This window comes from Lissotriton helveticus, chromosome 8 (assembly GCF_964261635.1).
Source record: "Lissotriton helveticus chromosome 8, aLisHel1.1, whole genome shotgun sequence".
Classification (NCBI taxonomy): Eukaryota; Metazoa; Chordata; class Amphibia; order Caudata; family Salamandridae; genus Lissotriton; species Lissotriton helveticus.
Window position 1 is genome coordinate 125848558 of NC_136069.1, and position 24290 is coordinate 125872847.

Below are 24290 nucleotides of genomic sequence, written 5' to 3' on the forward strand. Positions count from 1 at the left end.
CAGCATCATCCCCGGCAAGCGGAGGAGACATGGCCAACATCGTTGGGGGAGCAGCTGGCCACAGTGGCTCTGGTTGTGACACGACAGACCCTGAGGAAGTCAGTGGCCCAGAGGGAGTGGGGAGTGCCACAGAGGAAACAGATTCAACATCTTCATCTTTAGAGTTGAGCTCCAGTGGACACTCCCTAGTGTTGGCAGAAAACACAGGACCTGTACTCACACCATCCTTGTCTGCCAACCCCTCTCTGATCTCCATCGTCCTTGTTGCTCTCCACCCAGTTGGCCAGCCCACTCCCTTAGGAGGGGATCTGTCTTCTTCAATCCAGGTACCTCAGCCCCTGCCCATGTTACCCCAGCTGCCCTTAGTGAGGAGGCTATTGACCTCCTGAGAATCATCTATGTGGGTCAGACGGCACTATAGAATGCAATCCAGGTGCAATCAGCCATCTGCCAAAGATGGGGGCTAACTTGGAAAGCATCCACAGTGCTATGTCGGGGCTACAGAGATCTTTTGAGGCTTTGGCTTCCTCCCTCACGGTAGCATTTCACCCATCCCAAACTTCCAACCCACCTCTTGCATCTTCCCCATTAAAGTCTCTATTTCCATGCCTGTCTCAAGCACACTCACTCATAAACACACACACTTCAACATCCCCAAGCAGCAGCACATACAAACAGAAACACCAGAAAACATAGAAGCGTGCAACCACTCACATGACACTCACACCCTCACCAGCACCCCAACATATCCCCAGACACCCCACTCGCACCCACTGACCCATCCACCATCCCTAGCATTATCCCAACCACCACACCAACACTCACAGACCCAGCCACCACCCCCAGCATTATACTAAACACCACAGACCTATCCACCACCCTTGGCATTACCCCAGGCACCATCCCCACTCCCACAGACCCATCCAACACCTCCAGTATACCAAGCATGTCAACATCACACACTGACAAAAAAGCAAATGCCCACACTCACCCACACAACAGTCACCTACAACACACAAACTAGATACACAGACACAAACACAGACATATACACCAACAACACACCTACCCACACCTGACACTTCAACTCCCTCTACCTCTAAACCCCTACTCCTTCCCGAAGACCCCAGCCCATTTTCCCTGTGAAAGCATGTTATTTGCCCTTACCCTTACCCCAGTCAAAGCCAACCCCCCTCCCAAAGCCACAAAAACCTCTTCCACACCCAACCCATCCCTCCCACATCCCAAGTACACCCATAAGAAACCTGATCCCCCACTACTAAACCCAGCCATACCCCTAAGAAGACTAAATCCCCTTCCAAACCCAGAGACATCCCTGCCAAAGTCAGGCCATCCCTCCCAAAATCAAGCACACCACTCCCAAACCCAAACCTACCCCTCCCAATACCGACCCCACCCCTCCCAAGTAACATCATTCAGGTGTCTGGACCGCCCACTCGATACCCCTTCCTGGGGAGGCTTCCCTAGCAGTCTCATAAAAGGCAGGTTTAGTGGCACAACAGTGTGCAGAACCACCCATTGTGTTAATGGACTGGCCATTGGTCTTTGCTTTACTCCATGAGTTTTAAAAACAAAGAAAACCAAAAAATTTGATTGTTTTTGTACACATTAGTACTACAATTAATTTTCTAACTATTTGATGTTAGTGGGTATTTTGGGATACGTGACTGCCGTTGTGTTTGTTTTACCGATTGATGATCCATTTGAAGTCGTTTGTATGATCTGACCTTGAAACCAGTGCTGGAGTCACACATGACAACGGGAAATATTCAATTGATGGATATGTGGAATGGATTCCAATTAGGGCTGACATTGCATTGGGTGGTATTTCATATGGTAAGTATTTCAGCTTGGCTTGGCCAATGCCAACATCATTTAGCTTGCACTGTTCCCTATGATGTAGGTTGGATAAGTGTTTGATGTGTGCAAGTTAGGTATTTGTTTATCCACACATGGAGGGTGTTAACTTTTCATAACTTTGTGTAGATATTTTTTCATGGACGTGGCCATTTTTGTGTGTGTACCTTACACCTACTTTATTTAATTGTTTGACAAATGCTGTTACTGTTGTGTTTGCTTTCATGACTTGCACTTACACATCTCCCTCATATGCACGGCACTTGGTTATGCTATTGGTTGTTCATGATATACTTCAAGCCACAGGTTCTTTGCACATAGTGGTTTTGAGGCATGTGCCAAGTGTACTGTGCCCAGGGCCACAGCGTTTCAGGGGTCCCCTAGTAGAGGCATACCTATTCTGGAGAGAGTCTTTACATTGTGACTTTTGAATGCTTCTCACACTGAATATTTGGAATGCCATTTACCTGACAATACCTTTTAATGTGGATGATGTGTGAGCGTCCATTACAGAAATGTAGCAGAGAAGGTTTGTTTCAGTTTCATGACACATCCATGTAGATGATCTTTGATATAACAACAGCACCTAGCATGTTAGCGTGTCACAGAGATTAATAGGTGTGATGTTGTTAAGGAGGTGATCCTGTGTGAAACAATTTCATGCACACATCACTATTCCTAATTATGAGATGTGAACACATGTCAACTTTTGTAGAGTGTGCCTGTGCAGTGCCAGTAACTTGGCCAAAGAGGGCATCATAGAGCTGTAATTGGATCGTACGTTGAGAACAATTATGCATAGTGGCCCACAAAATATGTTGGTCCCAGGGACCCCAAACCTCCATGGTGGGACATCTATTTGCTGAGGAGTCGATGGAAAACGGGTGAGTGTATAGCTTACCGTTGCTTGTGTCCATGACAGTGTCAGTTTTGGATGTCATCAGGCAGGAACAGTTGCAGCAAGACATGTAGGATCAGCTCCATGATGGCACAGGTCATGTGAAGCTGAGTACAGGTACGTTTCAGCCTTATATCCCTCCATTTCCTCCAGCTCAGATGTAGTGGTTGGACTGCCACAGTCACGTCGGCAGGAAAGTACATTGTAATTGGAACAGCGGTAACACTGGTGGTCTGCCATCTGATAGACGCATTGGCCTATATTGCCGTGGTTGTTATGTCCTGGCGGTGACGTCAGGACCGCTGTGGTCTTTCATCTATGTAACCCCAGGCCTCGTAATATGGCATTTGGACCAACTACGGTGCAGAGGTGATTCCGATGACAGCGGTACCATAACTGCCACACAGGTAATCAGGCCCTAAAAATATTTAATACACAAAGTAATATAAAAATTTAACAACAATATATTTAAGTATAAACATAAATCACACACCAAAATTACAAACAGATATAAACTTTCAACGTTCATTTAGTATTAAAGCAGAAACACTAATTAACATTCACCATTAAAGGCAATAACTGAAAAACGAAGTCAGACTAAACGAACACTAACACACAAAAACAACTGTAAAGCAAACTAATCAATAAAAACATACCAATAATTAACAAGCATTGGTAAATGCATTACGTTTTGCCTGTGTGATGAATAATATTTATGTTGTTTTAGCTTGGTGAGCAAGTGTGCAATATATATTAAAGGAACTCCGTAAAAGTGTTATGACTTGTTTATTGAGTTGGGCAACATATTGTACAGTAATAAGTGCTAAGGCACTGATGTGCATGACACTGAGAAAAACATAGAATTCCCGAATTTCCAAAACCCCGACCATGGATTTACCACCTCTACTTAACAATCAAGTTAAATATCATCTTACATGATGCACCAGCAAACTAATGACACAAGGTGAAGCATGGTATATCCAGTTAGAGTGGAGCATGGCTCCCGCTCGGAGCACCAGTACCATTATCAGAAGATCAGCAAAAAATATTGGCACAGTGCATACCTCATGAAGATCGCAACCATGGTAACAAGCCAATGAGCAGCACTAGATGACCCACAGCACAAAGAGAAAGCACAGGTAAGCAGCATGGGTAGTATGAGCAGAGGGGAGCAGAGGGGAGCAGAGGAAAGCATAGAAACTAGGAGAAGACAGCTGCAGCATTTGAAATCCTCATGCACTGGCATACGGTTGTGGAAGAAGTACCAGAAGAACACGAGCATTCGGAGAAATACAGAGCAGGAACATGAAAAGGACCCCAGAGGAGGATTGTGCAGACTAGAATCAGCGCTTAGAAGCACTTCAATGAAGTTCATGAGGATGGGAGCAGACAGAGCCTGCATGACAAGGAGAACTAACATCACATGAAAGGTCTGAAGCAGGTGGAAGCAAAGTCTTCTGGATAATCTACAATAGGAAATGATTAGAGGATATGATATGGGAAAGAAAATAAATGCCAAAGAAGAGCAGTAGTCAGGGAAGAGGGGCAAACTGAAAGTAACATGAAAAATGTCATTGGAAAGTCCACAATGGAAAAAGAATGATACACACTAATGAAATTAAAAGTTTAAAATGAGTGGCATGTCCATGTTAGTTTTCGTCGGCGACTGGGGTGATTTATGAAGGGCTTTGGGACAGATTTATTTGCTGGGGTTGAGCTTAGGTCTCTGTGTCAGTCTATTTGATTTGTAGAGTGTCAGGGGTTTAAAGGAAAGCACCATCAATCCCCCCACAGGAGTACAGAGCCTGGAGCCACTGCGCAATGATAATGAGGCTGATATAACATTGTTGCTGATGAAATCTCCCTTTTAACGGAAGCCTTTGAAGACCAATAAACCCCTGTAGATAGGAGGCTGTGCTACTGCTGGCTGCTACTTTTCAGTCTGACACCCCTCTATATCAAGAATGGGGAACCATCATTCTCAATGGCTTAAAATGCAGCAGATAATCTAACTTGAAAATACACTTACACATTTAATAGAATGTTGCATCATTCACCTTCTCCAGATCCAAATCTCCAGAAAGCAACTACTGAATAAATGTGATATTTTGTAGGTTCGGCCTATGCCAATTCAAGAACGTACTTTTGTTCAAGGAGCGATTGTTTTACCAGTAGGAGCGATTGTTTTACCAGTAGGTTGCAACTTTGGACAGCTACAGAGTCCCAATATTGTTTTTATAGGGTAGTCAGAAAAGGCAGGACATTACACACAATGTCTGCGTTAAACAGGCATGATCACAAATGCAAAGTAAAGCACTTTCCAAAAGCAAAAAACACTAACAAATAACAACTCATACTTTCGTTTGTTTGCATTGAAATAAATAACCGAAAAAATGTAGGTTTCGCAAGGCAAAGATTATAATATTAGGAACAAGCAGAAATGTTAACCTCCAAACAGTATACCTCAATATTTATTTTAACTGCTCTCAGTAAAAGTGCTTTCTCCGAGGAATCTAAGCTAACAAATTCAATTTATATTTTAGTCAGAGGCCTCGAGCTTAGCCAGAACAGATAATTATCAGCATTACCTTAACTACTGCCTGGGTCCATTTTCACAATAAGTAGATCTCAAAGGTAATAAGCCAATGCTGCATGCCAACAGACTCAATCATACAAGGAGAGGACAAAAGTTTAGCAGGTAAAGTCCCCACGGTTACTGCCTGGACGTGCACAGCAGGCAGCAGTGCTGGCTTCTTAAAGCATGTGCGCCCTAATCTAGAGTCGGTGCTTGCTTCATCCCTGGGGGACTGATGTGTGTGCCTAGCCCCGGGGGCACAGGTGAGTGTTGTTAAGATCAGAACTTGGCTTACTAGCATGCAGTACTGGGATCACAAGGTGTCCATGTGCTGAGTCCATGGCACTCGGGCTGTGCTGTAACTTTGAAGCACCTGCTCTTGTTTTTACTGTGTTTTCCCGATTGTTGCTTGAGATGCTTAAAAGAAGTTTCAACAAAGTGGATGAACGCAGTACTTTGCCGACAGGAAACTGATAAGAGCAACACGTGGAAGAACAGGGAATAGAAAGCCTACAACCAATAGAAATGCGGAAAAATGAAGTGACAAGCACAAGGAACTGTAAGAAGTGAAGGCGGGATGTAAGTCCCTTTAAAAATATAGGGCCATATTATCAAGGGGGTTTATCTCCGCTTTTTTGGCTTTAAAAGCCAAGAAAGCGGAGATAAAATTATCTCCCTATTACCAAGCTGTCGCTAACACCAGTTAGCGACAGCTAATAGGAGATAGCGACCATCTTGGGCCCCGCTTTGCATGTCAGTGATTTTTATCACTAATGACATGCAAAGTGGGCGTGCCAAGATGTTAGCGACTGGAAACAGTCGCTAACATCGCTATCTCCTATTACCAACTTTTGGAGATATTCGCGCTAAGCGCGAATATCTCCAAAAGCTAACACCTGCCCTGAGCAGTTCTTAGCCATGTTAACCAATGGGAGGTGGATAACATGGCTAAGAGCATTTTCTCGATAATGCATGAATATCGCTGACTTTTCAGCGATATTCATGCATTGCGGCCGTTTATCGCATTTGCGATAAACCTTGCTAATAGCAAGGTTTATCTGCGATAAAAATCGCCAATGTGCGGCGATAATTTTTGTCTCTAAACAAGTTAGAGACAAAAATTATCTCTATTGGTTGGTAATATGCCCCATAGTTACTACAATAGATTTCACAAGCACAAAGCAAGCGTTGTGAAGGCAAACCTAATAATACAATATGAAAGGAGCACAAAATTTGATCACTTACCAAACCAAAAAGACCAGGGACCAGATTTACTGAGTTCTTGTGCTACCATTGCCCCATGCAAGACAAAGCAAGGCAAGGGCTTAAGTGATGTTTACTAAGCCACACAAAGACACCTTGCGTGGCTCTACATGGCGTAGTAAATCCAGAGTAACGCAATGTAGCGCAAATTGCTGCCTTGTGTAATTCTGCGTTGGGAAGGGTTTTCATGGGTGGAGTGTAGGTGTTCCCAACAGAGGTATAACAAGAAGAAATATCTTTATTTCTCCGCATTATTTCCTCATTCAGCAGCGAGCATAAAAGAGGAAAGTACCTCTGAGGATTGAACCTGCCTTTAAAACATGTTCCTTTGCACCATGGAGCAAGGGTGCCTGTGTTTCCACTATGCAGCACTCATTGCGCCAGCGCCAAGAGAGAGAGCAGAAATGCATCATAGCTTAGTAAATATGGCACATATCTTCTCTCTAAATTTTTCATAGTGCAACTTGTTGCCTTGCTGTAATGCATTGAATCAAATGTTGGTAAGTGATGAAAGTCTGCCACCTTGCCAACAGAAAACCAGAAAAGGAATTTTAAGGAAAGCATACAAGTTTCTTCAAAAGTAATTAAAGCATTTAAATAAACATAGCTAATAATAACTAACTTAGAAAATATAATTATACACGTAACTAACAAAACACTCTTAATTTATATTCCAAATTTTGGAAACTACAGTACAGTTACAGTACTATTGACAAACTAAAGAACCACCAATAAAATAGACAATTGAATACCTGTAGAAAGGCAAATCAAAAGGGAGTGCATTTAGAGCAGTTCTAAATATCAACTAAACCTTAAACGTAAAAAAAAAAACTAAAAAGCCTCAACCCCCACAAACTACCAACAAACAAACATTAAACATAACACTAAAACAACATTTTCACCCAACAGAAAAGAAGCCACCTGATCCACATTGAACCACCTTCAACTGAAAAAACACTGCAATTACATCAAGAACACATATGTGAGTACACATTTCAAAACAATGCTCACAATTTTTTATATTTATAGTTTTGTACATGCCAAATGTACAGCTGAACTATTACAATATATTTACCTATATTAATAAAATATTTCAGTTCTACAATCTTTATTTCGGGAAAAAGATACCATAAAAGAGATACACAAATACAGTCATAAAATACATTCATAATCTTTAGTCAATCATATTTTCAAACAGAGGGACAGATTACGAGTATGGCAGTCCATTGGACCACTGTACCCATGGTGGCGGGCTCACAACCGCCATCTTGGGAGACAGCCGACAGTATTCCGACTTCCGCAGTTGGACCACCACAAGACCGCCAGCACTGCTGAGATCAAGGATCCCACTGGACAAGCATATTCCGATCTTCCATTTAACCAACCTTTTCACAGTGGTGAACCTGCCATGAAAAGGGTGGCAGAATGGCAAAAAGGTGGATTTGGGGCATGGGTGTGGATGCAGAGTTGGGGCACGCATAGTGCCCTCTTGGAAATGCACTCTCCCTTCCTGCACGGAGTGGCATATATGTCACACTGTACAGTAAGGTGTAATTGGTGTTCGGACTACAGTGGTCTGCTTGATAGGCTCTTCTACGAGCCTAGCAGACCAATGCTGTCAGATCGCCGCCAGACAAGGATTTAACTCCTAATCTGGCAGGCAGTCACACCATGGATGTGGCAGTCCTACAACAGGCATTGCACCATCCACTGTAGAACTGCCAAACTCGTAATAAGGCCCATAATGACAGGAAGATCAAATAAAATATATTACAGTAAGGGAAACAGTTACTGTCGCACATGGGCTACACTCACAATTAAGTAAGCAAAAACACTGAAAATATCAACTGGAAATGTACACAATATTATTCCAATGCGTGTTATGGGAGGGCTACTACAAGAAATTATTTTGTTAATACTGTGAGAGAACATAACCACCCTTAAAAGTCACCGAAATCGAAGTAAGGCAAGTAATACAAGATTTAAAACAGACAAGCACTAGTTCCCACGCGCCCACTACTAAAGCGGTAAAGATTTACTCCCTAAAGTTCCTGAACACATACCACTCATCTACCAGCTATCCCCACTTTAAAATGCTTAAAAGCACAACATAAAGTCAACAATTATACTCTTCCTGCATCCTAGAAGATACAAAGACATCCACATTTCTGAACACTTGACCACCACACATAATGAGAAATCTTTGCTCCTACATTACTACCTTAACAATGACAAATGCATTATTTTATTTGGCACAGCAGATAACTTATTAAGGCTGAGTCAGTGTTAAGCAGGAATGATGGATGGAATATTAATATATGCCCTAAACCATTGACTGAGATAGACACCCTAAATGGTGAATATCAAAGCACAAATATTCATTTCATATATGCCTTGCTGCCTAATAAACAAGTGGCACTTACTGTAAACTACTAAACCAGACTCAAATTAAAACAAACAAAAAACTACTCCCCACTTAAACTAATAATTGTCTTTGAACAAGCCATGATCCAAGTAATAATTAAATTATACCAACCCACAGCCATGCAAGGCTGTTACTGCCATTTTAAATAAATCATTTGGAGACATCCACCAAATTCTACACTAAGGGGCCGATTCCCATGCGGTTAGGAAAATCTCCGACCCTCGGACGGTGCCATCCTAACTGCATCAGACTTGCTATTTCGGATTCCTTTCTGACTGAACCATTCTGATGGGCTTGGTTGGAAAGGAATCTGACTCGGTTTTCCGGATGGCTTCCGGAAACCCTTCAGTACTCCCCCGGCCGGCTCTTTCCGGTCGAGGGAGTACAATGGCAGTTTCCCACTGCCTTTCTGTGCTGGCCTTTCCAACAAAGAAAGGCATCATGAAACTGTCTTTGGGGGCCCCAAGCAGGGCCCCCATGGGTGATAGGCTGCCAAATGGCAGCCCAAAGGGCACCAATGGTGCCCCCCTGTTAATCTCTGCACTCGGTGCCACGGGGTGCAGGGATGAACTGCACCTCTGCAATTAATGATGCGAGCATGCATTCCGTTCAGAATGCATGCTCCCATTGTTAAGTACAGGATTGCGACTAAACAGTGTTCGTCGCATCCTACTTGCAGGTCTGAAACCGCAGACAAGAGGTCATGCGGTTCCAGTTCCTGACCGATGTCGGAAGGACTCTGGTCCATCCAACATCAGAATCAGCCCCTACGTGTAGATTTGCAACAAACAGCCAATCTAATAAATAATAATTAATAACTGATTGTACTAGTCGATGTCCCTGTAAAAGAGGTAGAACACAAACACCAACTAATTACCCTAATGGACTACTTTGATGAGACTTGGGTTCTCAGACTGCACTGCTGAGGACACAGATGCAGCTCAAATTTCAAATGCAATGGTGGAAGGTCTACAACAGCACTACGGTGCAAGATGCCAACACCAACAAATCAGTAGAAGGATGACACAATGCCTTCTAAGCCACACTAGGGACAACCCACCAACACTTTACATAGAAGCCCTACAAAAAGAATAAAGCTACCAACAAATAAGAATCAAACAATGAGTAAGCCAAATTAAATCTAAAATTGGCAAACAAACCAGTAGAATGTATGACATGCTGTAATGTAATGGTAGCATTATTATAAACACTAAAGGAGTACAGTACTTAAAAAGAATAGCAAAATCCCCTCTATAAAATGTCACAGAAACCAATGAACCTTATCAAAAATATTCACCACCACAATTAAAATATTTTTTATTAAATATTACGCAATTATTTCTATACATCATTTAAAAATTGGATATAAATAAAGTAGAAAAAAAGACTGATACCTAAAATACATTCTGAATGGCAACTTCCTATCATCAATAAAGGCAGGCCAGATGAGCAACATACTTGAATAAACTAATCTAGAATATTGATTTTGATCTGTGAACTGCCAGCAAGTTTCCTTTACTCCATGGCTTGGCTAGTCCATCGAACATTATCATTGCTAACCAACACAATATGTTCATCTCTGACAATCATTGCCGATCCAGCTGCAGAATTGAAATGGAAACTCTGAAGGTTCTAGATTACATTCATCATATTGTCAAAAAGGTTGATGCTTGTCTAATTATTCTTGTAGAACTCTCAGCTGCTCTTGATATCATTAACCACAAAACAAATTCAAATAATTGAAAACCTTATGGGATTCAATGGTAAAATCATAGCCTGCTTCAAATCTTTACTGAGAGATTCAGCACGGTGAAGCTTGGGAACCAATGCCCCTCTACTTCCACCTCTACTTCCTGGCCACAAGGCTCCATCCTAGCACCCATTTGTTTTAATATTTACATGCAACCACTAAGCCTGGTCTTCCAAAACTTAGGTGCTTTCCTTCAACAATATGCATACTCAGCTTTATCTAAACTCCTCCACATGAGCAGATTAACAGCTGCCTGTATAAACTTCAAGTTTCAAATGCTTCAGAACTAACTGCTTTTTAACCAATATACAAATACATTTCTGCTCCTCTTAACTTCTGCCAGAAGAAGATTTGATACCTAGTGTTAGAAACTTGGCTACTTTGCAGATGCCCCCTCTACTTTTTGACCCTACATTAGAACTGCTAGATGCTGGGTTTTGACACTGATAGTGCACTGAAACCTGCTAATATGGCCTCAGTGCTTGTGATCTTTCCCCTAAAAGTTATATTTATAGGTACACTCAATTAGTAAGGTGCTTTACCCCTTTATAAGTCCCTAGTATATGGTACCGGTGGTACCCAGGGCAAGGGTGGTAAAGGGGTTGCCAATGCTGCAGCACTAAGTCTGCCATACTCAAAAGTTACTCTGCACACAACATGTGCTGCAGAGCCTTAATGGAAGTCGCAGCCACATGCATCATTGTAGGAATTTGCGATTCCTAAATTGCGAAAATGAAGGAATCGCAATTTAGGAATCGCAAATTCCTATGCATTAAGAATTCGTAAAAGTTTTTGCGATTTCTTAATTTTCCTTATTTGCGATTCCTTAATTGCGAATCACAAATAAGGAATCGCTTTACATTGATTCCTATGGGCCTAGGTGCCCATAGGAATCAATGGGAAGGCATTCTCATTTTGCGAATTCGCAATTAAGGAATCGCAAAATGAGAATGAAATTTCAAGGGTGCAGGGGGGGGGGTCCAAAGGACCCACCCTGCACCCCTGAAATGTCACGCAAGTACATTTTACTCGCACACATGTCCCAAGGGCATGTGTGTGTGTAAAATATAAGTTTCAAAAATGCATTTTTGAAACTTTTCGCAAATTACCAAGAAGGTTTACTTCCTGGTAATTTTCCCCTTCCTAATTGCGAATTCGCAAATTGAAAAAAATCATGCATAGCATTTAGGAAATCGCAAAATTTGCGATTTCTTAAATGCTATCGCAATTTGAGAAATCGCATAAAATTGTGATTTCTTAAATTGCGAAAAATAAAAAAAAAAAGAATGATGCATCCCAAAAAAGGTTTTTGCATTCGCAAACGGCCGAATTTTGCGATTCGCGCCGTTTGCGAATGCAAAAAAGCTTGGTGCATGTGGCCCTCAGTCACTCTTCCTGGGCCTAGTTCTCGTAGTAGCGCTACTCATAGCTACTCGAAGTGCACTACGCAAGCTACGCGTAGCTATGCGAACTGCGTAGTGCACTGTGAAAAATTCTGTTCGCACTGATTGCACAGTGCTGCATGCTTGTCCGCACTGTGCAATCAGTGTAAGCCGCATCTTACACAGTGCAAGCGGTCGTTTCATGCTGCTCGAGTAGATTTGTACTCGAGCGGCAGTTCTCAACGCGGGCTGGTAGATTCTCATTGCGAGCGGTCGCGAGCATTCGCAACCACTCGCAGTGAGAAACCTGACCTCCCCGCGTTGAGAATCTCGCCAGGAGGTTTTTTTTCCACGCTTCCGATCGGCAACTTGATGTTGCTGATCGCGAATGAGGAAAAAGTCTCACCGGGATGTCATTTTCCTCGCTCACGGTCGCCAACTTGACATTGAGGACCGCGAGCAAGCTAAAAATGCTTGCTACGCGTTTTTGCACTGTGCTACGTGCAATACGCGTAGCGGGTAGTTGCCCAAAGTTCGCATACTACGCAAGTGTAGCATAGTCCTACGACCAGGCCTATTGTCCTTCTTAGCCCAGGAGGTGGACTGCATTATATACCCTTAGGATACCGAGCTCCAGTGCCTTGGCGGGCTTTCCTAAGCCATTTACCACCAAGACAAGAGTCTGCCCTCCTGGAGGACTGTGCTGACATTTGTCAAGGACAGAGACAAAGGCATGGGCAGGAAGGAGATCACACCTCTTCTCTCCCAGGATGGCTAGTGTTTACAGCAATTAAGGCGGTGAGCCTTAAAGGCTTCACCGCCCTTGATATGCAAGAGTACTTGTCCCCCACTTGAGGATGAAGCCCTTCCCACACTGTCAATCCAGACAGGTAGGAACATTAGTTATTCAGGAGGTGCACACCACCATGAGGCAAGCCACACCTTGAGGGCTGGGCTAGGAGGTCTGCACAGCCAAGAAAGGGTTCTGCCATGTTAGAAGACCCTAAATTAGATGAATCAGGGTAGAAGGGTGATGTACAACCACATGATGTTGTCAGCTCAGGGTCGGGAGCTGCAGTGACCAGTAGCTCATTGGCCACTGTCCCTTACACCCTTAACTCATCATAAACTAGGATTTAAGGGGTCCCCTGGCACCAGAAACACAGTTCTGACTTTGAATCTGAGAAGAGGCACAAAGAAGATGGAGTCACCAACAACAGAAATATGGACTCTGCCGCAATGCAAAGATAGGACGCTTAGTGACTTGAAGAGACTATATACTGGAACCATGTGGTTGATTTGTGTCTGTGGCAAACGCTTGTTGCTCTCAGCAAGAGGGACTCGAGTGGTGCCAGAAACAGACTCCCAAGGATTGGTGGGTCCAGTCCCCTGCAAGCTGCATAAAACTCAGCGTGCTGTGTGACTGGAATTGCAACCCGCTGAGATTGTCAAGAGTGAGCCCAAAGAGAAGTGGTGTACTGAAAGTCCAGAGTAGTAGTCAAGCTTACACCAAGCTTCAAGTCGCTAATCCAGTCCTGTCGCACTTCAGCTGCCAAGGTAACCATAACAACTGATAGAACTTGTTCTAGGAACCCGGATAAATGCCTCAATTTTTGTTTTTTTCAGTAAATTTCTAAGATTTTTAAATGTTATCTATAATGTCCCTGCAACTTTTGTTTTTCTTAGTTAATTTCAAACTTTTTTAAATGCTAATTACTAACTCTAACGTCCCTGTAACCTTAGTTTTTTCAGTGAATTTCGAAGATATTTTTAATTTCTATTTCCTAACTGTATCATGAGAATGGGTGTGTGAGCCGCTGTATAGGTCAGTGACTGGGTGTTTGAGTGGCTGTATGGGTCAGTGAGTGAATGTGTAATGTCTGAGTAATTACGTAAGTGCATGAGTAGTGCCTGGGTGATTGTATGATTGCATAGGTAGTGCCTGTTTGATTCTATGAGTGCAATTGCCAAGGATACACTGCAAAAACTGGGTGTACACATATATATATATGCAAATATATGCATATTTTACATAACGTTTCAGTGTATCTATTTAGTAAAATACTAATTTTACTTTCGTTTTTGTATTCATTTTCTAAATAACTACATTAAAAATGCATTTTCCTTCTTCACAGCAATACCGGAGGTCGCAATGACGTCAGTACCCATGAACTCAAATGAACAAATGTAGAACCCAGTATAAAACAGATATATAGATATCTTTTACAGAAAGTTTGAGTCTAGCTGTTTAGTAGCATAATAGTTTAGTTGAACACATTTGTAAAAAAAATCAAGTTTCAAAAAATAACTTTCAATATTGGAATTCACAAATAGAATATAACTACCAAACAAAGAAATTTCATCGATTTACACAGTTTTGCAGCTAAATTGGTGAAGTGGAGCATAGGTGACAAGACAATATTCATGTGGTACAACATGTATGTTTTTGGGGAAGTGTATAACATATTTATACATATTACATTGATTGATTCACATTTGCGGTTTAATATCAGTCGATTAACAATTATGTTTGAGTAATAATTTTCAAGTTAAATATCATTCTGTTCAATTTCTGGTCTTTGCAAAGATGCCAATCATTGCGAAGATCATGTGACCAGGAAATAAAGGAATATGATTGAGTGATACACTTTTCAACTATAAGACAGGGAAAAACACACCCATTTATCTATCATGAACATTCTTCAAGTAGAGTTAATTGTGAGAAGCTCACAAGCATTAGTTGGAGTTTTTTGTGTGCTTATTTTGGCAATTTACCCAGACGGGGGAGATCAGGTGGAACAGCAGATGGACCAGCAAGTCTAAGAGGTGGATTCTGGTGACAATGGAGATAAGAGACCTCCACAGAAGAAATCAAGCATTGCCTGGGATTTCTTCAGGATTCCATTGGGAGAATCAAAAATTTGAGCAATGCATAATATGTAACAAGACATTGTCAAGGGGTATAAATAAAAATATTCCTGCGAGACTACGGCCATGCTTTGCCATCTAAAAACATACCATGGAAATCATCTAAAAGCAGCAATAAGGCAAGGAGAGGCTACAGGACCCTCAACTTCAATAGCAGCCACAACAACACCTGATCAGAAAGTCCCTTCAGAGGTTCAATCACAACTTCAAGATTTGGCTCGAGAGTTTTCATGGATGGTATCATACTGAATGGATAGTGGAATTATAGTGAGTGCTGGTGAGCAGTCCATAACAGCCCTTCGCAATGCTGTAAAGATTTATAAATGATGATGTTTAAAAAAAAAAATTGTCCCTTCGTAGTTTTTCTACATTAGCAGGCATTTATATTTTTCTAATTTAATGTAACAATACTTCCATATAACTTGCCGTATGGACAAGTCAAAGAGTTTATCTACAAATAAATACACAGCTAACTTTTGCCAGTGATCATTATTTTCTTTTTCGCTCTTTAAATACTAGTCAACAGTCCGTGTTTGAATCTTGTAGTGAGTGTGTCGACAACATATACAAACATACTCTGGTTTTTCGGACCACACTGTGTTACATTTTGTCATCTTTTTATCAAAACTCTAATACCCGTGTCTTGTTCTGCACCTCCTCCTAACAATTCTTCATTTTCCCTAGGATCCTGCTCAGGACCCAAGAACCAAAGCTGCACGTCATCACAAACCTATTCTATGTCTGCCACAGCACCATGCAAAAGTGCTCTGTTCATTTCTCCTAACAAAAAAAAAAAAACAGGAGTTTTCACATAGTACAGCCTACTAACTAAAGATCACATTGTTGAGTGATTTCAGCGAATCCTTGTTTTTTTCAGTCAATTTCTAATGTTTTTTAAATGCTTAATACTAAACTGTAACCTTTGTTTTTTTCTGTGAATTTCTCTTTTTTTTAAAATTGTAGTCACATTTGCAGAGTGGTGGAGAAAAGGGACTGGGCCTCCGACCAGTTCTCAAGAATCCTGCTTTGAAGGACTTACAGGAGGTAGCAGGAGAGCTTCTTGACCCCCAAGGTCCCTCGGAGTAAAGTGGACTTCATCCCTCAACCAGTAGTGTGCCAGGAGGCACGTTTCCTAATTGTTGGAGAAAGGTGGCATGTGCTTCGAATAGGAGGGGGGGGGTTGGTCCCCTAGGATGTTATTGGGGGCCAGCTAACCCTTCAGTAACCTCCAGTAAGTCCCACATAGCAAGATTGCTGAGAGGGTTGTTGTAGGCCATCACCTATTTCCACCACTCAGCAAATGCACCCCCTGGTGCACTACTAGTAGGGGATGAACTCCCCTTGGCTCTTGAGGGTTCTTAGGGGTCAACCACCCCTCCTGTTACTTCCAGTAAGACTAAAAGAGCTAGATCCCTTAGAGGTCATCAGAAGCTATACCCGTTTTCTCCATCACTCTACAAATGCGCCTCCTGGTGCTCAACTGGTTGAGGGATGAAGTCCACTTTAGTGTTGAAGCCCTCAGGAATAAAGTGGAATTCATCCCCCAAATAGCAGTGTGCCAGGAGGTGCATTTGCACAGTGGTAGAGAAAGGAGGCGTGGCCTCTGAAGATCTCTCAGCAATTGTGCTCTGTGGAACCTACATGAGTTAACAGTAGGGCTTGATGGCCCCCAAGGACCCTCAGCATTCAAGGGACTTCATCCCCCAACCATAAGTCTGACAGGAGGCAGCGGGGTGGGGCCTCTGGCGATTTGCCAATGTTTTCAACAACATTTCCTATTCATTTGGGGAGGTTACTGGACGTTATAGTTAGGCTGACATTTCACTCATGCATAACCAGAGAAATTCAGCAGTTATAGTTATCTGGGCCAACTATAACTAGTGCCCCTTTAATGCACTGCTAATGACCTCACATATTACATCACTCATGACATGAATGATGACATCGCAAATGAATTCACTGTCAACATCTCAAATGACATCTCTGATGACAGCTACAGAACCACTCACACACCCACTTACACCCCAACACAATATCTCATACACCCAATCCCACACAACGGCTGACATACCCATTCACAGACTCATAAAAACGTTCACACACCTACTCATGAATCCATAGAGCCACTCACCCATAGCACCACTAACATGTTGGAGAAAGGGGGCGGGCCTCCAATCACCTCTTAGCAATCCGGATGTGTGAGACTTATTGGATATAACAGGAGGGGTAGATGACCCCCAAGGACTCTTAGCAGCCAAGTGGACTTTATCCTCTAGTCAGTTGTCTGCCTGGAGGTGCGTTTTGTCACGTCCCTCAGAAGGTACCTAACAGAGAGACCACAAGCACAGGCCCGCGCAGTTCATTTAATACTATCCAGAGCCCATATACAAAACCCAAGGAGTATCTTATTTCATTTATAATATTTCAATAGTCTCATATAGACAAAATCAGTCCAACAACAAAAACTCTTCACTGCAGGTTTGCTTCTTCTTTTCTTTTTTTATTTTCATGCTTCAAATAATCTCTTCAACGATTTTTCAATAACTATCTCAAAAGTTCAAATGATGATCAAATACAGCCAACAGTTCAAATGATGATCAGATACAGCCCACATGGGACATCATCAGGGCTGTAAAACGTAAAGAAAAAAAAAAGGCATAATCACTAACCATTCGTTCATAAAAAACATCGTACGACAAGTCTCACACTGCCTATTTAACAATCTAAAGCAATTTCTGCCTATATAACATTTTAAAGACTAATATCGTCCTATCGAGAACCTAAAACAGAACATCTCATGTTCAGTAGGACCATGTTGTTTTTCAAAAATCCTCTTGAAACTAAACATTTTTTACATAATCTCTCTCGAAGTTAAGGTTGGGTCAACCGTATTCACAAGAATCCTCTCACCTTGATACCACAAATATCAGTCTTCTTGGTTCAGCCAGTCTTAACAATACTGCTTCATAAATTATACTGTATCGTATAGGATGAATCTAGATATCAAAAGGAAATATATAAAATGCTCCAATCACTATCTCCCATGTACATTTGCTTGGACTGCATGGCTTAATGCCTCTACCCTTATCCTGCAAGTAGTCAAATTTCTAATGCTCGCTTACCTAGTTCACAATTTAATTGAATACAGATCTGTTCCTCAAAGCGGTTAAAAAAAACTCTCCACTATTGTGATAATGTTCACTTTATAAATCATTGAATCTGGAACAAAGGAAAAAATTTAATATGGGGGGCGTGGCTAGCAGCCGAACATGGCAGCTGCGTAAAGTAGGAGCTCCGAGGACGAGGCGACATCCACTACAAATCCGGCACATTAATCCGTCCTGAAATAACCCCCGACGGGGCTCACCGGGTCTAGGTCTGGGGGGCGACCAGTGGAGCGACTTTAATAGCCGACGGACACCGGAATTGGCAGCGGCAGCGGCGGCGCCCGGCGAGGTGTGGCCTGTGGGAGGAGACGAGCTGCGGACTATCCTGATACTGAGGCCCGACCGGAAGTGAGGGGTCAGCGGGGTCCCAGCACCGGAACCAGTCGCTAAAAGTGAAAGATGGAGGTTTCTCGGCGGCGGAGGGAGCAACGAACTGACCCAAGCCAGCGAGTCCTACACCGGTGAGAGCGCTCCTGCATGCGGCACCGGTGAGGAAGAGAACGGTCGCAGCGGAGGTTGCAATTATCTGTTGGACGGCGGGGGAGGCGCAGCACATGCGTGGGTCGGGAGGTGACAGAGGAGGACCAGCGGAAGCAGACTGGGGGTACAAAGTTGGAAAGCCCCGCACGCCTCATACATTGAAGTCAGAGCCCGGATGGAAGGCAACGCTGGGACTCACGGCGCACTACTGTGAGCGGGCGCACTTTGGGGTGGCGGCAATCCGTCCCTTCGCCTGGCTCTGGGAGCGTGAGACTTGGGCCCCCCCTCCCGACACCTGAGGAACAGTACGGATCTCCCCCCCTCCCCCCTGGGACACAGGACGCGGACCGTGCGGACCCTGCGCCATATCCGTGATGGACCTTGAGGCCAGTGGTGGGCCACGCGAGAGGGGAGCCTGGCCTTGACGCAGTGCCGGGGGCCAAAGCCAAGCCATAGGCGGAAGGATCTCGCCGTGCCCCCCCTCGCACCCTGCCCCTCGCCGCCGCACTTAAGAGATGGTGGACTGCTAGGGGAGTGGACACTCGCTTCCTCTTCAACTCGCTCTGCTTGGGGCCTGGCACAAGATCGGTGACGGAGATCGGCCACGCATCCCGCGCTGGCGGTCGTCAGGAGAACCGGAGGCTCAGATCGGAGCGTAGGCACCGCGACTCGCGGAAAGAACTTAAAGTTACGAACACTGACACAGCCATGGCTGGCAGGGTCCCTAGACAGACCTCAACACAGGCCAAACTTGATAAATTCGCTTACGATAAAGCTAACCCCCCTCAATCAGATTTGCGTAACTCCCCTGGAAAGACACAGGATGGTGATGGGACGAAGAAAGCGACACTGGAAGACGTAATGCGAGCTTTGGCACAGGTACAAACCACAGTGGGTTCCACGGCAACAGAGGTCATCTGATCAGAGCAGATCTTCAAAAAATGAACGAGAGAGTGAAGCAGGTGGAAGTGGTGACGAAATCCTTGGTGGAAGATGTGTCAGAGCTACAGACAGCGATGGAGAAAATGGCGGCCGAAAACAAATCCCTCAGAGACCAACTGGACGACCAAGAAGGACGCTCGAGGAGGAATAACGTCCGAATACTAGGAGTTCCGGAAGCAGAAGGAAAAGGGGCGATGGACCTCTATGTGGAGGACCTGGTTAAAACCCACCTGCAACCCAAGGGCCTCTCACATTTCTTCTCAGTGGAAAGGGCCCATCGCATGCCAGGTGGGACACCAAAGCCTGGGGCAACTCCAAGACCGATCCTGGCACGATTGTTCAATTTTCGCGACCGGGACGCCATCCTCCAGGCTGCGAGAGCGTCCCCAGTTATCCGTATCCAAAACTCTAATGTTGCCTTTTTCCCGGACTATACTGCTGAAGTGGCGCGCCGGAGGAAAACCTTCCTGGATGTTAAAAGGGCGCTGAGGCCGAAGGAATTGCCGTATTCTATGCTTTTCCCGGCACGTCTTAGAGTGGTGGCTGAGGACAAGGTCTGGTTTTTTGACACACCGGAACTGGCCCAGGACTGGTTGGAGGGGTGGCGACCCACTGGCCGCCCTCGACACACGAATAGGCATGAACGGGATCACCGAGAAAATGTTCGCGAGGACTCCAGTACATCCGGAAGAGAGAAGATGAATAAGTCACCAACGCCGGAAAGCCGAGGAGCAAAAGGAGGAATTGAATGATAAATCGGAGGTGTCACTCACGACATTGTTTAATGAGAGACTCTGCTGGGTGGACGTGCCTGGACACTGGACCTGGGGGGGCCAGAGGAAGGCAGGGTTGTCGCCTGCTCCGGAGGATGCTCCACCCCAGCGCGCAAGTACAATGTTTAAGGGAAGGGCTATGCACTCTGCTAAGTTGGGGTGGCGGGCGGTTGAATGCCCGTTGAGCAGGGAGGCAGGGAGGAGGGTGGTGGTTCAAAAGTTTCTACAGTTTCATGGTTGGGGTCAACACACATAACAGAACACACTGATGGTCTAGGCCAGGATCGGGGGAGATCTGCCCCGGAATTCACGCCCGATATGCACTATCGAAGCTACACACCACATTATGCAAGACATGCAAACGCAAACACCTGAGGGGACGATGCCGAAAACAAGTGTGGTTCCTCTCCGCCTCATGTCATGGAATGTGAGAGGGCTGGGGATAAGATAAAGAGGGGGTTGGTGATGAATGCGGTTAGGAGACAGGGGCCTGCCCTGGTGTTACTCCAGGAAACACACCTCACGGGAAACACGACCCAGGCCCTTGATAGGAAGGGATACAAAATGGCGGTGCACTCAAAGTTTACAGCGGGATCCAGGGGCACAGGCATTTTAATGAAGAAATCAACTTCATTCATCACACTGAGTACTAAGACAGACACGCAGGGATGCTTCGCAGCACTCCAAGGACAGTGGGAGGGGAAACTCCTGAACGTGGTGTCGGTGTATGTTCCTCCGGCACTGCACTCGGTCACACTTCCAGCACTAGGTGACTTCCTGTTGACCCTGCCCGAGGGAGACATTATCATCGGAGGAGACTTTAACGCAGCGATAGATCCTCTCATGGATAGGTTCCCAATAGTCACCCAAACGGGGGGCCCCTCGCAGATCCAGAAATTCATGACCGCCATAGGCTTAATCGATATCTGGCGGTATACCCACCCCGCCACAAAGCAGTATACCTACCATTCCACAGTGCACAATAGCTTGTTGAGAATTGACTATTTCTTAGCTCTGGGGAACGGCATACAGCAAGTAGACACAGTAGACATCCACCCAAGGGGGATATCAGATCACTCCCCGGTCACGCTCACACTATCCACGCAGGTAAAATCACGTAGGCGACTCTTCCCATTGCACGCGTCGTATCTCAAGATACCCAAGCTCCGCAAAACACTTAGAACGACAACATTGCACTATTTTGCAGAAAATACCGAGTCAGTGCAGTCATCAGTCACACTGTGTGAAGCGTATAAGACGGTGCTGAGGGGGCAGGCCACTGCCTCCGTAACGTGTTGGCGAGAGCGGACAAATTGAAGGAAAAGGCGGTAATACTGGCGCTCGACGCCAAAATGGCGTTCGATATGGTAGAATGGCAGTACCTGTTCGAAGTCCTCACGCGTATGGGGGTTGGCCCGAAATTCGTGGCCTGGGTCCGGCTACTGTATAATGAGCCAGTGGCACGGGTGGTGGCAAATGGCCACATATCCCGAGCGTTCCGGCTGGGGAGGGGTACCCGTCAAGGTTGCCCCCTGTCACCATTGCTATTTGCAATCGCGCTGGAACCATTGGCGACCCGAATACGCTCCACCCCGCTGCTGAAGGGAATCACCTGGTCGGAAGGATGGGAAGACCGCTTGTCACTGTACGCAGATGACATGCTGGTGGACCCGGAACGGAGTATACCTGCTCTCTTGACACTATGTGACGAACAGGGGAGAATATCAGGGTATACTCTGAACTGGAACAAATCTGAAATGTATGTATTGCACGGCCCGAATCCCACGCTGGATGCTGACTGCCCTCTTAAACTAGAGGGATCCGCGTTTCGATACCTGGGGATGCACGTCACGAGAAACCCAGCGGAATTCTTCCAGAAAAACCTACTGCCGCTGCTTGACCGCCTTAAACAGGACGTCAAGTTCTGGGCGGCGCTACCACTGACACTCCTGGGCAGAGCGGCACTCTATAAGATGGTGTCCCTACCCCGGTTCTTGTATGTACTGGAAAATACACCGTACCCGGTAGACACAAGATATTTTGGAAAAGTATCCGCCCTGATGGCAGGCCTCATGTGGAATAACCGACCGGCATGGATAGCGCAGGCCAAGTTGCAAAGAGGGTGGTATGACGGCGAGATTGCTTTACCTCACCTGGAACTTTACTATTTGGCCGCCCAGCTAAAACCCATCAATCAATGGTTACATGTGCGCCAGGAGGCACCAGCCTATAGGGCGGACAGGGAACAACTAGGCACCACCACTTTACTGGCGCCTTTGTAAGATCAAGGGAAGTTGCGTTCACTCGTGGGGCCCACGAAACTTACTGTGTCGTTGTGGCACAGGGCACAGGCAAAACTAGGGTGGAAGGGGAAACTCACACGACTCACCCCTCTGTGGGACACAAAGGCCCTAGGTACCCTGCGGTGTAGCAAGGGGTTCACATCATGGGACAACATAGGTCTGTCAACTGTGGGAGACCTGTGGGACAAAGATACAGTGATCCCCTTCGGACAACTGCAACAACAATACGAGCTTAGGCCCACAGAGCTATACAGATATATACAAGTGCGGCACGCCCTGCTGTCGGCCATCCCTAGCGGCACGAAAGTCCCAGAGGCGTCGCCCATGGAAGACCGCCTCCTCACAGACTTTATGCAGGAAAAGGCGACATCGCTAACATATCGCAAACTCTTAAATAATTTAATTAGATCCCACCCTAAAACTGAAAGCCAAATGGGAGGAAGATGTTGGAGAGCTGGACGACTCTGAATGGAATGAGGCCCTAGCCTCTCCTAAAGAGGTGGGAATATCAGCAAAATTCCGGCTTGTGCAATTAAAAATCCTGCATAGGGTGTACTATACGAGACAGATGCTTCACACAATACACAAGATACAACACCCGTATTGTTTTAGGGGATGCGGGGAAGCGGGGACTCTGTTTCACACTATATGGGACTGCGCACGCATTCAGGAATATTGGAGGCAGGTCATGCGCACTATATCACAAACACTAGAATTGTCCTTGGTTCCCGACCCACGACAATGCTTACTCAACGTATGGGGGCCTAACGACCTTTCCAGACACGGACGGCAGTGGGCGGTGATAGGAATGTCAATAGCCAAACGCGACATAGCACAGAAGTGGCGCTAACACAATGGTGCACAAATATGGACAAGATCATGGTAATAGAAAGGACAGTGTACACTGTTAGAGCCTGCCCACGTAAATGGAACAAAATATGGACCCCGTGGAATAGCTTCAGGGGGGACATTTGTGAACCATTAGATGAGGACGAACAGTTGACATCAGATGAAGAGGGGGAGGAAGACTGACGTGGTGGAGAGGGGCGAAGGTAGTAGAAACTCAAGATTGCGCCTTGGTACAGATAGAGGGATGGGTGACGGAGGGGCAGTAACCCCGTCTCAGTGAACGAGGTGAGGGACTACACTAATGTATATGACTGCAGGAGCGGCAAGCCCAATGGTGGGGTAGCTGAGTGCACACACTAGACATAAGGTACCCTAAACCGGGGTAGGACTATCACAATCGTTGCCTGTGATATCACTAACCGTGTGAAATGGCTCCATGTTTATGTTGTTCATAGTTATTATATAAAAAATTAGACCTACTTGATTATGTACTCTGATAATGACACGTCTGCATAGGTGTGCGATATCGCCGCCGCACCTCCAGGTTGGCGGCTTCTGGGCTGTGTTGGGTCTAAATGTGAAAAACTAAGTGTGAAATGATAGCGGCCGGCCCCTGAGGTTGTAGGCCAAAAGCTGTGTTACTGTGCAGAACCAAAATATAGGTCTTTAAAAAAAAA